General features: G+C 38.9%; 1 protein-coding gene across 8 annotated transcripts in view; it reads right to left on the bottom strand.

Annotated features, from left to right (window-relative positions):
* Nucleotides 1–14,324, bottom strand: part of SLC20A2 (solute carrier family 20 member 2) — a 115,172-nt gene that overhangs the window by 58,978 nt on the left and 41,870 nt on the right. The window lies entirely within an intron of this gene.

Genomic DNA, 14,324 nt, shown 5'->3' with positions numbered 1-14,324 from the left:
TGTGACTGTCATAACTGAAGTGGTTCATTTTTCTGTAAGTATAGTTTAGATAGTGCTTCCTAAGTGCATTACCTAGTTCTTATTAGTCAACACCAAAAAGAAGCTGGGCAGTGATGCTCCTGGTTGACATTCACCAGGCCATCTTGATGATACTAGTTCACATTTTGGGCACTGCGATTCCTTATGGTACTGGCTTATGTTGGGCTGGGGAAGGCGAGAAAATACAGAAGGAGGAAAGGGTGATAAAGAGAATGGATTACTAAGGATGCTGCAGAGTTTTTATCCCTAGAAATTTTCAAGAGCAGATGATATCTTCACGTCCTGCCCAACTCTATTATCGCAAATCAGTCAGGGACCACAGGACCAGGGAAGGACAGTTTAGCCTGAAACTGTGAACCACAGGATTGTCGTGGGGTGGGGAGTGGGGAAAGTGGAAATATCTGACCCTTTCTTGAGCAGTGACTTTTTTTTTTGGTGAATTTACAGAACATGGACAAACTTATTTTGGTCTTCTATCTAAAGTTTCCACTTCAGGCTCTTGAGGGCTCAGCCCTTAAAATCCTTTTTTTCCTTTCTAGGCCTCATTCTTGCTATATTCATTCTCCTGCCTTCATTTTTCTCATTCTGACATTTAGCTATCTTTTCTGTTCATAAAATATTTTCCACATGGCCTTTTGCTCTCGGGGAAGGCATTACATAATTAAGGTAAATATATATTTTTGAAGGATCAAGGAACAGCAAAAATAATTAAAATGAGATAAAGTTTAAAAAGTTAGGGTGATTTAGCCTGAAGAAGAGAAGATTTAGAAAGTCCTAGATGACTTACATGGAGTCCCCAGGTGGTGTGAACAGTTAATGTGCTCAGCTGCTGTTATGGATTGAATTGTGTCCCCCCAAAATGTGTGTCAACTTGGCTAGGCCATGATTCCCATTATTGTGTGACTGTCCACCATTCTGTCATCTGATGTGATTTTCCTATGTGTTGTAAATCTGAAACTTCTACGATGTCAATGAGGCAGCATTAGAGGCAGTTATGTTAATAGGCAGGACTCAACCTACAAGATTAGGTGGCATCTTGAGTCAATATCTTTTGAGATATAAAAGAACAGAAGCCAATTGAGAGACAGGGTAACCTCACGCCACCAAGAAAGCAGCACCAGGAGTGGAGTGTGTCCTTTGGACCTGGGGTTCCTGTGCTGTGAAGCTCCTAGACCAGGGGAAGATTGATGACAAGGACCTTCCCCCAGAGCTGACAGAGAGACAAAGCCTTCCCCTGGAGCTGGCACCTGAATTAGGACTTCTAGCCTCCTAGACAGTGAGAGAATAAATCTCTTTGTTAAAGCTATCCACTTGTGGTATTTCTGTTATAGCAGCAGTAGATAACTAAAACAACTGCTAACCAAAATGTTGGACGTTTGAGACCACCCGGAGGTACCTCAGAAGAAAGGCCTGGTGATCTATGTCTGAAATATCAGCCACTGAAAACTCTATGAAGCACAGTTCTATTCTGATACGTATGGGGTTGTTATGAGTCCAAGTTGACTCAGTAGAAACTGGGACATAGCTTATACGGAAACAAACAGAATACACACACACATATTAAAATGAAACAGACTACTGCAGGAATTATAAGTATCATTTACCTGGACATGTTCAAATGGAACTGAATGACTGTATGATGGGTTATTGTAAGAAAGTTTTTTTTTTCCCATCTTAAAATTATAATTCAATGATTCCATGAATAAATTATTATAGGAGATACTTATCAGCCCCTCTTTATCTAATTTGAGGATGTAGCACAAGGAAACAGTCTTTCATTCTAATAAGACTACATCCAGATAGGAGGGGGAAAAATTATAACTGAATGGGTTGTTGCACACTGAAATGAGCTCCCTTGGGAAATGTGGAATCACCTGCAATGGAGGTTTTTAAAATAGATTACTGTCTTGCTGGAGTGTGTGAGGTACAACGCTACTTGAAAACAAGGCATACCAATAGGTGAGTTCACTATATTTATTCCCACTCTAAGATAGGAATGGCTTCTAAATATTAAAAAAAAAAAAATTTATTATTCCCTTTTTATATGCACTGTAGATAGATTTCCCCCAGATATTCTAGGTATATATTTTTCTTCACTCATAACCAAAAAGAGATTTTCTTAAGCAAATCACTTAAGGTATGAAACTTCCAGAAATGGCAAACCTAGCATCACTGGTTGCAATTCTGTGCCCCGATGCGCTGGCTGACTGGCTAAGTTCCAAGAGTTATATTGGGCAAATACTTTCCCATCAGCCGCAGTTTAAAACGGAACCACGTATGTAAATAGACATCTTGGTTCTTACACACTTATTTGCTAATTTTGTCCTGATTATAGTGGAAGGTCAACAAAAATAAGAATGGCACTTGTAAAACTGACTCCTGATTACTAATGCATATTCTTTTTATTAATGCAACATTAATATAAATAGAACAGTTGATAGATGAAGATTATTATCATAACTATTTTCCATGCTCAATTTACAGCCCTATATTTCTTGTTCTCATTCCACAGATTCTTAAGCAGTCATTCTTAGGCACCAGAAAAAGCAACAGAGGGCAAATAATTATTAAATTGATTTGGCGAGGCTCATCTTCTTTGCTCTGTAGAAAAACTCCATTTCTCTAAAGTGTCCCAATCAAGTCAGGAAACTTAACTCCACTATCAACTTGCCAAACTAGCAGTGTTAACAGGCTGAAAAAGGTAATGCATTTCCAAAAAAGTTAATCTGATTGGTAACTCAGGCGAAAAGTTAGCAGCTCTTCACATCTCCCACTCCGACTCCTGAAGTTGAAACCCTTTTACCAAATTAAGAAACCTTAAGCATTTGTCTGATATCACCTTCAAAGAACCATGTAGACAGAAGTTTAAAAAGACATAAGACAGTTTAGAAGTTTTTTTTTTTTTTTTTTGAGATTTGTTACCTAATTCTGAGAATGTTCCTTGCAATTAGTTCCTTTACATGATCAAGATAAACTTTCTTAGGCCAAGTGACTAGCTCCTTCCCGTTTTTCCTTTACAAAACCTGGAGCTACGGAGGACGCTTTGTTATGAACATAAACATCTTTCTAATAACAACCAGAAAGCAAACAGCTATAGGCTATTTAGTGATCTTTTAAGTCAGTTAAGAGAAGAAAGAAAAATATGTAATTAAACGCTCTTTTATCACCACCTGCTTAATTACCTTTACCAAAGCTCCTCTGTGTGTGTGTGTGTATTAAAATTACTATCTAGTGTTACTTCCTTTCAGCCTGAAGAACTTCTTTTAGTATTTCTTGCAAGGCAGGTCTGCTAGCAATGGATTATCTGTTTTTGTTTTCCTGGGAATGTTGTTTTTTTTTGCCTTCATTTTTGAAAGATGGCTTTGATGGATATAAGATTCTTTCAGCACTTGGATATGTTATCCCACTGCCCTCTGGCCTCCACTGTTTCTGACAAGAAGTGAGCTGTTAATCTTACTGGTGTTCTCTTGTATATGCTAAGTAACTTCTCTCTTTTTGCTTTCAAAATTTTCTCTGTATCTTCGGCATTTAACAGTTTGACTATGATATAGCTGGGAGTGGGTCTCCTTGTGTTTATCCTACTTGGAGTTTCTTGAGCTTCTTGGATACGTAGATTAGTATTTTTCAAAATCAATTCCTGCCATTATTTCTTTGAATATTCTTCTGTCCCTCTCTTTTTCTTCTCCTTCTAGTATTGCCATTATGCATACATTGGTGCACTTAATAGTCCCGCACTTCCCTGAGGCTCTGTTCATTTTTATTCATTATTTTTTCTTTGTTCTTTAGGTTGTCTAATCAATCAACTTTCCTTCAAATTCACTGATTCTTTCTTCTGCTACTCAAATCTGCTGTTGAGACCCATCCCACTTATTAATGTTTCATTTTGGTTATTGTATTTTTCAACTCCACATTTTCCATTTGGTTCTTTTCTAAAAAAATAATTTCTATCTCTTTATTGATACTCTCTAGTTGATGAGTCATTGAGACCACATCTTTCTTCAATCCTTTAGGCATGATTTCATTTAGCTTTTGAACGTATTTATAACAGCTGCTTCTTTGAAGTCTTTGTCTACTCAGTCAAATATCTGGGCCTCTTCAAAGGCAGTTTCTATTACTTTTTTTTTTTCTATGTAAATGTCACACCTGTTTCTTTGCGTTATCTCATAACTTTGGTTGAAAACTTGACATTTTAGATAACGTATTACAGAAACTCTGATTACTGATCTTTCCCTCCCCAGGCTTACCGTTGTTGTTTGTTTGGTCATTTATTTATTTTGCTGAACTAGTTCTGTGTAGTTTATTTTCCCTTCAGTTTGCAACCTATGATGCCCCTGATCAGATAGTTTTCTCTTGTTTTTATATTTTAGCCTGGCTTCCTAGGGATCTCCCTTGGACTGCATAAGTCACTTATTCGTCAAAGGTTGTGCTTAAGCCTTAAGCCCTTTAGCTGTTTAGATTTCCACCCTTTACCAATGGATATGTGCATGACTTGGAAACTGCCTTCACAGTTCAGGGAGTATGGAATGGGAGGAGGGGCTGATAATAAAGGGACCGCGCAAGGGAATTCTTGGCGGGGAGGGGCAGGGAGGGGATGGGCATGCTGGAATGATTCTGTATCCTGTCTGTGGTGGTTATAATAATAATCTGCCCATGAGTAAAAAGCTCATAGAACTGTACAGCCAGAAAAAACAAATTTTACTACATGTAAACTATCAACAAAGAGAAATTATTAAAAAAAGGATATTTTTACACTTATACTGCTCTTACATAGCTGAATCCAATATGATCACTTGAGTTCTTAGAAGTTCACTAATTAACTTATTTAGTGAGGTGATAGAAAATAAAATCTTTCTTATACTATCGCCTGCTGAGGGTCATTCTCTCTCAGAACACAATAAAAAAAAACTTTTTTATTTTAAAGTATCACTTTATTACTTAATAGTTGTTATGAGAATGCCAAGCGTCTATATCTGATCAAGAGAAGTTTCTTCTGGCACAGGCTTTGAGTCATTTTTTTCAAGTACAAATTCTCGATTTATTTAATTGCTACCGACAAGTCTCACAGAGTCTGAAGCCACCATGACTTAAAGATCAGAAAAAAACCAAAATGTAAACAAAATTAGAGATAGCAAAAAATCAGACCTGACAGAAAGAGGTGCTCAGCCAGACACACCAACCCCTAAGTCCCTAGGGACATTCAACTCTGCCCATGAGGCTGAGACATAAAGTGACAGAACATTCCAGCTATTCCTTCTTCCTTGCTCTAGCCACAACTTTAATTCCAAGTCACGTCTAAAGCAATCATTCTTTTATCTTTTAAAGTCTTTATAATATATGAGCTCATGCATAACTCCCAACTACCTTACTATCTTAACTATATTTATATCCTTTTACTTTTAGTCTTCAGATAAAAATAAAAGTAAAAAAAACAAAACAAATAATGAAAACAAACAGGCAACACAGATGAACAGACAAAAACAAGAAAGAAAATACTCAATCCAAACCTTTAAACTGAGATCCGTTCTCCTCTTCTTACAAAAGCCACCATTTCTCTTGACAGCCACCAGTTTTCCTACCTTTTCTAACTTAGTCTATAAAACCAAAAACCCATTGCCATTGATTCAATTCTAACTCATATTGACCCTACAGGACAGAGTAGAACTGCCCATAGGGTTTCCAAGGCTATAATCTTTATGGAAGCAGACTGCCACATCCTTCTTTCGTGGAGCACCTGGTGGGTTTGAACCTCCAACCTATCGGTTAGCAGCTGAGAGCTTAACTACTGTGCTACCAGGGCTCCTTAACTTAGTCTACAGTTTCATAAAATGTTGCATCTGCTCTACCCCTTTTAGAGAAGGTAAAAATGTGTTTTCTTTCTTCTTTTGAAGCATTCAACTTGCTAAGAATTCCATTAACCAAATTTTAATCACCTAATTATTCCATCTTGATGTAGCACTTAACACATTTGTGCTCGTACTATGTGCAGGAGAGCTCTGTGACTCAACGAAGTTGAGGCTGCTTGGCAGTTAGGACATGTTGACATGGCCATCACAGTTTTAGTGGGAACATACTCTATCCATTGAATATCCGAATATTTGGGTCTCCCCCCGCCCCAAGAAAATGAAGATAAACCCATGTGGGGCATGTTTTCAACTCCATAAGGAGTCAATAATGCAGAAAGGAATGACATGATTACTCCTATCATACAGCTGCAGAAGACAGAGACAATAAAGAGAGGATGAAAAGATGAGTACTCCTTACAAGGATGACGAATGGTAAGATGGTATCTTAGTCATCTAGCGCTGCTGTAACAGAAATACCACAAATGAATGGCTTTAACAAAGAGAAGTTTATTCTCTCACAGTCAAGTTGGCAAGAAGTCCGAATTCAGGGTGCCAGCTCCAGGGGAAGGCTTTCTCTCTCTGTCGGCTCTAGAGGAAGGTCCTTGTCATCATCAGTCTTCCCTTGTTCTCAGGTCCAAAGGACACAACTCTACTCCCAGGCTGCTTTCTTGGTGGTTATGAGGTTCCCACTCTCTGCTAGCTTCCCTTTCATCTTTTGAGAGATAAAAGGTGGTACAGGCCACACCCCAGGGGAACTCCCTTTACATTGGATCAGGGATGTGACCTGGTAAGGGTGTTACAATCCCACCCTAAGCCTCTTTAACATAAAATTACAAAGTGGAAGAAAACCACGGAATACTGGGAATCATGACTTAACCAAGTTAATACACACATTTTTGGGGGGACATAATTCAATCCATGACAGACAGAAACTTGGAAAAACAGCTTTCTGAGTTCCAAGTATTCCAGGAAACACTCTTCTATGAGTAAAAAGATTTCAAACCAAAGGCTAGGCAAATGTGACAGTACATTATACTGGATTCCTTCTGGGTTCTCAAGATACTTTGTTTTAAATTAAGTCTAAGGTATTGGTTCTTTAGAAAGTGGATTCAATTCAGTCTCAGTCTAAACCTCTGTGCCCAGAGTAAACTTGATAACAGATTTCACTTCACTCTCAGCCCAGGCTCAGGAACATACTTCAAAGAGAGACCTTTTATAGGACAGTACATAATACTGGGGAAGCCAGTACAACTTGACCAAGGCAAAGCCATAGAAGCTTCTTAGACACATTCAAATTCTCATACAGATCAAGTTACTGGGCTGAGGACTGGGGACCATGGTCTTGGGGGATATCTAGCTCAATTGGCATAACATAATTTATAAGGAAAATGTTCTACATTCTACTTTGGTAAGTAGCATCTGGGGTCTTAAAAGCTTGTGAGCGGCCATCTAAGATATGTCTACTGGTCCTACTCTATCTGGAGCAAGGGAGAATGAAGAAAACCAAACACACAAGGAAAAGATTAGTCCAAAGGACTAATGGAAGACAATTACCACAGCCTCCACCAGACTGAGTCTAGCACAGCTAGATGGTGTCCAGCTCCCACCACCAAATGCTCTGACAGGGATCACAATAGAGGGTCCTGGACAGAGCTGGAGAAAAACGTAGAACAAAATTCAAACTCACAAAAAAAAAGACCAGACTTACTGGTCTGATGGAGACTAGAGAAACCCCGAGAGTATGTTCCCCAGATGCCCTTTAACTCAGTACTAAAGTCACTCCGAGGTTCATCCTTCAGCCCAAGATTAGACAGGCCTATAAAATAAGCAATAACACACATAGCTCAACCATATATATGAAATTAAATGGGCACAACAGCCCAGGGGCAAAGATGAGAAGGCAGGAGGGAAAAAGAAAGCTGGACGAATGGAAATGGGAACCCGAGATCGGGAAGCAGAAAATGTCAACACGTTGTGCGGTTGACAATCCATGTCACAAAACAATATGTATATTAATTGTTTAATGAGAAACTAATTTGCTCTGTAAACTTTGAGCTAAAACACAATTTTTAAAAAAAGACAGACCCTTTAAATAACCATCAAAAGTACTTATGTTCACGTGTTACCGTACAAAGTAGTTGAAAGGGAGGCCTACTCTTTTTCCTCAAGAAATCAACTGCCACCAGCACCAAAACAGTTACCCAAAATAACCTTCTGATGAAGGCCACAAGGACATACTAACAGCATTTGACAACAATAATTGAGGAAGCCAGTACTCTCTTAAAGTGCTGTCATTTTTAGTAAACACCAGTGAGACATACTTTGATACTACAAAGATAAGTGCTTTGGAAATACTAGCTAGGTGACTTGTTCTTTCCATCATCAACGCTCAAAATATTATCTGAGGCCTATTACCGCATATGGCTCCACCATTTGCTCCTCGGAATCTATTCTAGATCTTGAGCTCCGGTCCCTTACAAAGTTCAAACGGAAAATCATAACACCAGATGTATTATTTTAATTGATTAAAGAAAAAAAGTGAATTCTCTAATTCCCTTGCTTTGCGCTCAAAAAACTACCGATTCTGAGGTCCTGGCCAATTGGAGAGCAGATTAGAGTTCATTCAAGATCCAAAGAATAAAAGCAGACTCTTGCAGAATACTTTTCATCAAGGCAGAACTAACAAATTAACCCTTATCGATAAGTGGCTACATATCAGTTTGTGTGGCCCTCTTCCCAAGATCCACGGCTCCAAGTCTCTGCCTTGAAAAGAGATCGTATTTTTTCATTAAAAAAAATAATAATAATGTTCTCATACAGAAAAATTGGTAATGCTTTTCATTATTACTTAATAAATGCTCACTGAAGAATAAAAGATATATATATATAACCAAAAAGTAAAAAAAAAAAAAAATCACACATAAGCTCATCTCCTAAAGGTAACTATTGGTTTCGTTTGATGAGGAGTGTTCTTTATTCATGTACATATATACGCCTTTGTTTCCATAACATGGGGTCATAGACACATGGTATTTTGTAAACTGCTGTTTTTACTCAATATACATCTGATACCATTATTCTGAATGGCTGCATAATGTTGTGTTATATGCCAACACCATAAATGATTTCACCAGTACCTTATTAGTTTGTTTGTGGCGGATACTTTACCGAACTATTAAATCAGTAATTCTTGTGCTGTCTAATAATAAGCAAAAGGGTTTTTTTCCTTCTTTCCCTTCAAGTTTGTTTTTGTTTTTTTGGGATAGAACAACTGTAATGAGACAAAGTTGATTCCAAACCACTTAACCACTTTTATTTTTAATTTAACAACACATATGTGGACTTGATGTAAGATTGGTTTTAGAAGCAAAATTATTTTTGCTAGGAGTAAATACCAAAAAGAAGGACTATGTAGTAATTTTTCTTTACGCAGACATGAAAGTAGCCTTTTGCCTGCTTTAATTAAGAACCAAATGGACCAGACATTTGGAATTTTCCCTGTTGGATATATAATTACTGGGCATTCAAAGGTTTCAAAGAAACGTTTATATTCAGAGATTTATTCAGGGTATTAAAAATAAGTTATCTAAGTCCTCTGGATTGGCGAGGCACATCTATCTTATTAGTGTGCAACTTCTCTTCTGAGAGGTCCTTTTTTTTTTTCTTAAACATACCAGGGGTCCAAAGACTGTGTGACAACATCAGTATATATGGTCGTTACCTTTAACCCTCTGTGACTCATTAAAAGCAAACTAGAGTATGAGCCAAACTGCCCTCACGTTTCCTCACTTCAAGGAATTTTTTTTAATACTCTGCAAACATGTAATTAACCACAGCTATAAAAGTCAATACCTATTCCATTCTCAGGTGCTAAAGTATCAGGGCCACAATTCCTTAGTTAAAGTAGGGCACGTCTGCTTTGGAGATAGCAGTGTGTTACCTGGGTGATACTTTTTTAAACAGCACTGGCAAAACATGTCCTCAGAGAATCCTTTCTTCATTATGACCACAAAAAGCTTTTATTGTACTAAATGCTATATGAAGTATAACAAATAGACATATTTGCAGCAGTCTCTGTTTTCAACCCAAGACAATTCTTTCAAGCAAAAGCACCATGGGAAAATATACAAAAGAGCAAAGACATAACTAAATTAAGATGCATTTCTATTACGTTTACAAAAGGGGGAAGGGAAGAGTAGAAGGGCCTCTCGGGAGTAACTATTTTGACTGGGAAGGTTAAGAACTACCAACTTCCCTTGAACCGAGATAGTTAATTACATGGAAGAAGGCAGAGCACCTATGGCCTTGGGCATTTCAACTGCATAATTAAACACTTATACACATTAAGTAGCTACTAAGTGTATTTTTTTTTTTTTTTTAAGTGTAGCTACTAAGTGTACCACTGGACTATTTGCTGTAGATACAAAAATGTCAAGATAAAATAGGTCCCTACCCTGGTGGCACAGTGGTTAAGAGTGCAACTGCTAACCTAAAGGTCAGCAGCTGGAATCCACCGGCAGCTCCTTGGAAACCCTATGGGGCAGTTCTACTCTGTCCTATAGGGTCACTATAAGTGAGAATCAACTTGACAGCAACGGGGTTTGGTTTAGGTTTTTTTAAATCCTCCTCCTTTAGTGGGGGAGACCCAAGAAACTTATTAACACATTATACCGTGTTTTGATTCTCTATAGGTTCTCCCACTTTGACCCCTACTTCTGGGGTGTCAAATGGAATTCCACAATTGTAAGATGAAGAATGACATTCCCCACAGGTGGTATGACAGCTTACTGATCTTCCTCCCATGGAAGTGACAGAGTATAGAAAACAGGGTAGAGTCCAACTTCCCCTATAGCCTCGCCTCCTCTTCTGAAATGGGTTTCCTGAAGAGTTCACCCAGGTCTAACGAGCAGACTATCAATATGAAACAGCCAAGGGCTAAGAGAAAGTGGGCTCCCCATTGTGACCATATATTACTTTCACCCAAATTTCCTTTCAGGCGGCTGTGAAAAACTCAGTGGGGTGGGCGGAGGGGGGAGTCTGTTTAATAACACTGTAACAGAATAAAGTAAGATGCACATGAGAAAAAAACAAGCACCTCATTTGATCATTTGAAACAGGATTCTCTCTCAACTAGGGAGTTCTGAAAAGTAACTGCAAAAATTTCCTGGTTAATTACTAGTCTTCTCTAAGTGACAAAAAAAAAAAAAAAAAATTTTTTTAAGTGACAAAAGGAAATCCAGAGCAAAGTCAGGGCTAGAAGGGATTCTGAGAGGTCATTTATCTCCTGATATCAGAGAGACTACTGAACGCCCCATGAACAAATATAAACTCATTTTTAGACAACTTCAGGAAAAAAAGATTATATTTTCCTGCATCAAAACAGCCGATTGTCTAATACCCACTGTCGGAAACACCTTTGTAACATCTAACTCAACTAAATTTGAGAACCACGTGGAGGGGTTGTTAAAACACAGTTTGCTGGGACCCAGTCCCACAGTCTCTGAATTGATAGGTCTTGGCTGGGGACTGAGAATTTGTTTTTCTGACGCATTCCCAGGCGATGCTTATGCTTCAGGCTCACTGTGAGAACCACTGCTCTAGCCTAACCCTCCCTGGACCTAGTACTTATCTTCTCAATGGAAAGAGATACTAGTCGGCCATCATTCTTTGATACTGAGTCATATATACACTCGAAGATTCGAGTCCCTGAGTCATTTTTTTCTCCAGGCTAAATAATACAAGTTCCCTAGCCTCTTATTATAGCTATCATGTTTCAACCCTTTAATTGTTTTTTTGTTTTTTGAAGTTCTTTGTTGAGCTTTCTCCAAGGTTCTTAGTTGTGGAGCCATGAACTAGCCCCAGATCCTTAGTCAGAGACTGGTTGAAAATGAGTATAAAGCGGAGAGTGACTCATAGATTCATGCAGTGGACTCCTATTTATTAACCTCTAATACCTGAGCTTGCCTTATTAACTCTTCTGATTCATGTTCTTCTGGCTCCTTTATGAGCTGCTGTAATGCTTAGTAGGCTTCTGTAATGCCTTTCTTCTGAGAAGCTTAAAACACTTCTCTAACTAATTTAGAAGTTGAGTCAACATCCTAAATCTGTGTAGGGTTAAGAAACTTGTTCAAGAATACCTTGCAAATCAGTTGAGGAGGACAGAGAATACCTGGATTTTCAGATGTCTATTTTTATTTTTATAGGGTCGCTGTGAGACGGAATCGACTCGACGGCACTGGGTTTGTTTTTTATGTAAATATAATTTAGTAGAGAAAGATGTTTCTAGATTTATTGGACTTATTAGGATATCAAGTTTACCCCCTCCTCATAATAATAATAAACAACAGTTCCAGGTTCTGGTGAAATGACTGACTCCTCTTTCCCTTTGCGATGGAACTGTAACAGAGAGCTGGAATTGAGGCGTAAGGCTCCTGGGGTGAACCTTCTCACATATCCTCACCACCTGCCCAACTGCTGGGAGAGAAAGGGAAGCAGCACCCCCAGTGGCCCTGTGGTCTGCCGTAATCCTATTTGGTAAAAGACCGGATGAAACTAAAGCTAAACTGCCCTCACCCACACCACTCCCTCTTGTTTTCCTTTTCTTCATTTTCATAGTCTTTCTCCCAACAGTTTCTTCAGTGTGTTATGTCATGGCGCCAGCCTCCGTGTACTGCCTAATTTTAGCACGTGAGTTCTTGGAGAGTGGAAACTATGCTTTCTTTGTGCATTGTATGTGCTCTGTGGGTGCTTAATACATGCTAAATAATAACAGCAGTGCCAGTATTCCCAGGAGACATCAGCATTCCTTTCCACATGCTGAGTACAAGACAGGCACAGCTGAAGGCACCTCTCTGCTCACTGTTCTTTCATTTTAGATATAACAGGTGAGACTCAATGTAACGAAGATTCTTCCTGCAAAACCGCCCTTTGAAAGAGAGCATTCTACAGATGTGATCACTGAGCACTTGCCTTCAGCTCCAAACCAAAAGGCAACCTGTCATACAATGCGGCTCCCATAACGCTGTGCAGACAAGCTACCTATTAACAACCTGAGATGGATGAAGGGACACAAACTCCTCTCTTCTCTGAAAGTCCCTCAAAGCTTCAGAGCAGAAGGCTATCATCTAGGAATAAAGGAACAGTAATAAAAATCTACGGCAATCAGGAGCCACTGTGGCAGAGCCTCTGGGTCTTATAACTATTTTAAGAGGTAGAGAACGAGGAGGAGACGGCAGGCCGCCAGTGAAAACAGCTGAAAGCAACAGGGCTGGAGGACACGTATGTTCACAGTTAGATCTGGTGAGGACCACGGCAGTGGAAGGTACAGGCATGCACAGCATGTGGGATGGAACCAGCGACTCTCTGTAGGTCACAAAGCTGCCCATGTTTCTCAGCACTTGGATTCCCCATTTCTGCCTCTAGTCGAGCTCACTGTGGTTTGTCACACCCAAGGTCATGACCAGTCAACAAGGCTCAACAGGCAACCGTAACCAAGATCACTTCATCAGGCACACAGGGGAAGAAGTAGTGACGAGAACCACAGCACCAGCAACACGAGCGACTCCGGGACTGTCACTTACATAATTGGAACAATCTCCTCTGTCATCCACCGATCTCCCACTCTCACAGCACATAAATCAATAAAACAAACACCGCGAATGGATTTATGAGCATTTTAGCAACTCCTCCTAAAAGAAAACATGCTTCTTCGTAGAAAAAGGCTATCTGTAAAAATTTCTTTCTGTCAATTAAAAAATACATAAATTCTAAAGAGCTTTTCTTTTTACGGGACTGGGTTACAATTGATCGAATGAATTAAAAGCTCGGGAAGTGATCTCATATCCGACTACAGCACAGCTTTAAAAACATCACACTGAGTTCTGATGGTGCCTTATCAGCAGCTGAAAGTAACAATAAGAACTGTGACCTTCTTTGCGTAAAAGGATCTATTTATTATACAGCATATACTGGAAGAAAATTCCTTTTACTGTTTTGGGTTAAAACATAGACTTTTCTGTTATAATTACAATTCATCTGGACAGCAAATTTCTCTTCTCCTCAATAAAATAATACGTTTAAAAAAATAAAATTTCCTTCTAAAAATAGCCTAAGAAGTCAGTTCTATTTTCCTTTCTTACATTTTTCCCCAACTAAGTGTATCACTAAAACATTTCCTTTCATTGTTAATATCTTATGTCATTTTACTTAATGGGAGAATGACATTCACAACGTTAGCTGAAGGCATGCCTCCCTCCTTGCTCATAAAGATGACAGAGACCTGGATGGCTGGTAAGCAGCTACTGTCCTGCCTGTTTGAACTGTGTCATTAAAATCAATATTCCTTGAGTTGACATAATTTATCTTTTAATTAACAAAGAACTTCGTACCTGCTTCTGTGTTATAAGCAAGTTGTCTGGCATAAGGTCAGGCTATGCTGAATTA

Source organism: Elephas maximus, chromosome 22 (assembly GCF_024166365.1).
Source record: "Elephas maximus indicus isolate mEleMax1 chromosome 22, mEleMax1 primary haplotype, whole genome shotgun sequence".
In the NCBI taxonomy this organism is placed as follows: Eukaryota; Metazoa; Chordata; class Mammalia; order Proboscidea; family Elephantidae; genus Elephas; species Elephas maximus.
Note: the sequence above shows the minus strand (reverse complement) of the source record. Positions and strands in the feature narration are given on the sequence as shown.